The 3,803-nt window shown below is 33.5% G+C and overlaps 1 long non-coding RNA gene across 1 annotated transcript; it reads right to left on the bottom strand.

The window, feature by feature from the left end:
* Positions 1–733: 733 nt before the first annotated feature.
* On the bottom strand, positions 734–2,596 carry LOC306846590. The gene is made up of 4 exons (XR_013782088.1): positions 2,426–2,596; positions 1,516–2,336; positions 1,302–1,388; positions 734–1,124 (listed from the first exon to the last, which is right to left on the bottom strand). It is a non-coding gene; the product is annotated as an uncharacterized lncRNA (long non-coding RNA).
* Between the last annotated feature and the right edge of the window lie 1,207 nt (positions 2,597–3,803).

Here is a 3,803-nt window from a genome sequence, read left to right as displayed (position 1 = left end):
TCTGAAGGGAATGCGCCTCCTGATCTACCTAAATGTGTCAATGTTCGCACGAATCATTCGTGATCCAGCTTCACCTACAGAAGAAGTGAGTATAAGGGTTTTTAATGAATCTTTGCAAATTGCCTTTCCTAATAATTTGCTAATTAACAAGTTTCACTAAAGTAAACAGTCCCTCGGAGAGCGGCTCGGAAGAGAGGGGTGGTGTCAGCAGAGCTCATTTGCATTTAAAGGAAAATGCTACAAAACAGCATGCTCTGACAAGAGCTGTTTTTGACAGGTTTATAAAGGTGATTTTTTTACACTACCATTGAGAAATTTTAACCAAACTATGTTACAGACTTTTCATTAAGACCATAAAGAATTATATCAACTTGTGGAAAATCACCCCTTTAATGCATTAACTAATGAGATCATATTGTAAAATGTTACTTATTGGTCTTTATTTTGCACTTTAATCTGTGTATTTTTTTTTTATTAAACCTGTTATAGTTTATGACAACACTTTTTTTGCAACTAAATTTTAATACCGTGATACCGAAAGCCGAACAACAATTCAATACCGAAAGCATTAGCAATTAATCGCAACATGAAAATTTCATACCGTCATATGCCTAATATACTGTGAATGGATTTCAGGTATTGAGTTTTTTTACTCTTTGAAGGCATTTGTTTGAAACTTGTAATCATGTTGTCATGTTGCTCAGGTTGAATAAACGCACACAAAGATGAAGATCAGAGATAGTTGATAGACTTTAATAATCCACACAGACTAAATCCAGCAAAGAAATGCATTTTAACACAAAGCAAACAAGTAAACAAATACAACTATGTAAAGATGAGACCTGACAATAATGAACTGAAAAGGTGGAACTTAAATACATGTGCAAGCAGTGTGATGAGTGACAAATCAAATCAGTATGACAACTAACTAAGGCAGGAAAACAGTGCACACATGAAAAGAGTAACCGTGACATTACGCCCATCCCAGAAAGGCAAAAGGTGGTCACGCCGACAAATGGAGGCTCCGGAGGAGGATGGGAGTCAGAGAGAGGGCTGAAACAAAGAATCCAGGGTGGTGGAAAGATCCAGGGGATGGCCTTGTGCAGGCGCAGCTGGATGGTGATCTAGACCACAGACAGGATATTAATGTTAGAATTTGAGAAAATATAAGCTTGAAAAAAATATATATATTTTTTTAATTATTCCTTCTGTTAACCTAAGAAAAAAACTTTTAACCTTAACTGTTTAGCATGAAATCATACTGCTATTTGCTGAAATTATTGGATGTGACCAAGCCCTACCTAGGACATTTTCAAATAGCCAAATGCCACTGACATACAGGTAACCATGAACGATTTACCATGTGATGTTTTATAATTCACAGAGTCCTGCAAATGAATTATAATTATTAATAATAAATAAATAAGATGTAATTATTCATTTTAACAAATCCTTATCAACAATTATTAACAAATCATAACTTTAAAAAAAGGGTTTTTTTTAATAATTTTTTACAATAAGTATGCAGGCCCCCAGTAGAGTAGCTTTCATTTTGACATCCAGGTTGCGTGGAAACCTCAGCACAAAATCTGCATTCGATCCACAGCATGAGAAAGGTCTGATGATTTTGCCAAATGATCTTTCTGTCACTTCCTCATTCAAAGACAGCAGCTGTGGTCAAAGTATAAGCCTTCAATCAAGATTGGTTACTAGCTCCTCGTCTAGAGTATATTCACATTCATATATTTCACTTTAATATACTATTTTCACTATAATATTTTAACATAAAACAATATACTTTTAGTGATCTTAGAAACATTTTCAAAAACATCACTGGATTTACAACTTCAGATTCATTCTGCTGCTGTTTAAATAAGCAACAAGACCATGTTAGCTCTGATATTTAAAACCAAAGAAATGTGTTTGTGGGTCAGTTTTTTGCCTTCAATGTGGGGATCAAATTTCCCCAGAAATATAGCACAACCTGACATAACCTACAGCTAATGTGGGTCAGGAAATGAGGTAAATGGTTTAATAAGCATACTAAACAGCAGTTCAATTATAATCTAAAAATTATTTATGTAAAGGTTATGTTTAAGGTTAGAGGATAGAAAATATCTCTGGTCTATTAAAAAACAGTGGGCTACTATAGTTTCTGAGTGTATGTGTTTCACCTCAAATTTATGATCCATGCATTGGATACAACCAACAAATGGTCTTTCAATCTTAAATGCTGGTTCACCACGTTCATTCTCAACAGTAAATTTAGATAGGCAACAATGCCAGTTTTGTCGAATATATCCAATGGCAATGCCTGGTGGAGACTGAACCTCCAGCTAAAATATAAAAACAACACATAATATAGACTTAATTCATTCAAATAGCATACTTCACGGTTAAACAAGACAAGAAAAAATATTCATACCTCATGACTGCCACAGATGCAAGCAGATGGGTGCACCAGTCTGATGATCTTTAGATTTGAGCTGTCAGTAACATTCATTGTGAAAGCACGTCCACCACCACAGCATTACCTGTCACAACACTCACTATCCTCAAGAATACTGAAAACCTTGTTCCCAATGCCGTCAGTCACAAAATATCTGTTGACAGGCTTTATTCCACAGCAAACTTTGAGAAATTAAAAGTTAGTTGATAAGGGTTTTCTTCATATAATTTTGCTGTATTTCATTCATGAAATGCTAATGAACAAACCTTCTACAAGATATTCATCCATAGTTTCTTCTTTGTATACAAACAATTGATCCATCTAAAGTAAACATGTAAATTACACGCTTATTGCAGTAAAAACTTTTGTGAAATAAATGCATTTTTCTAAGTCTGATTGACATAATGAAAAGCATTATTATCATCATCATCATCATTATTATTAGGAAGCATCTCCAGTCCTATCTGACCCCAGCCAAGGTCTCCAGATGAGAAGGACAGTGGTACGGGTATGGGGAAAGAATCATTGCAGGGTCCTCTAGTGGAACATAACCAGACATACCGGTGTATGTATCAAACAGCTCTGTTAAACAAATTATTATATGTGTCACACTAGATTGTAGTAGATGAACACACACAAAGACGAAGGTTAACAGTATTTAATAACTCCACATAATAACTCCAGTGTCTGGTTACTGTGTAGTAACCAGAGACTGGTTACTACACAGACGAAGACAGGAACTTAAATACACAGGCAAATGAGGATAATTAACAAGACATACCTGAACCAAATGAGACAGACAGAAATAGATGAATGAACTGAAAAGACTGCGTTCAGTTCAGATTTAAGCACATATATATATATATATATATATATATATATATATATATATATATATATATAAATATATATATATAATTTATTTTTTATTAAGTACTCTTTTTAAAAGTATGTGAAAGTGTACTTGACAAGACAAGCCCACTCTTAACATACTCACCTATCAATTCAATATTTGATTTTTTTCTGGGAAGAGAATATTAAAATAAATAAATATACATAATTTTTCTGTTAAAATTTTCTTATCTTTCACTCTTTATTTATAGATCATTGTAAATGTAATGGTAAAAACTCTATAACACTTTAGAAGCCTATACATTCATGTATGAAATATAGAATTTAACATGATTTGAATTAAATAATTTTAAATTACTGTATATTGAGAGATATACATACCAGTGAGATACAATGTGTCTCTTAGCGCTGATAAATGCACTGTTTTTCTTGTGATGGTGACGTTTTTTTTTTTTTCAGGATGATGTTTGTGGTTGAGCAGGGGTCTGATCCACTTTCAAGT

The sequence above is a fragment of the Barbus barbus genome (genome assembly GCF_936440315.1).
Source record: "Barbus barbus genome assembly, chromosome: 26".
NCBI lineage: Eukaryota > Metazoa > Chordata > Actinopteri > Cypriniformes > Cyprinidae > Barbus > Barbus barbus.
The sequence above is the reverse complement of the archived record's forward strand: the minus strand, read 5'-3'. Positions and strand labels throughout refer to the sequence as shown.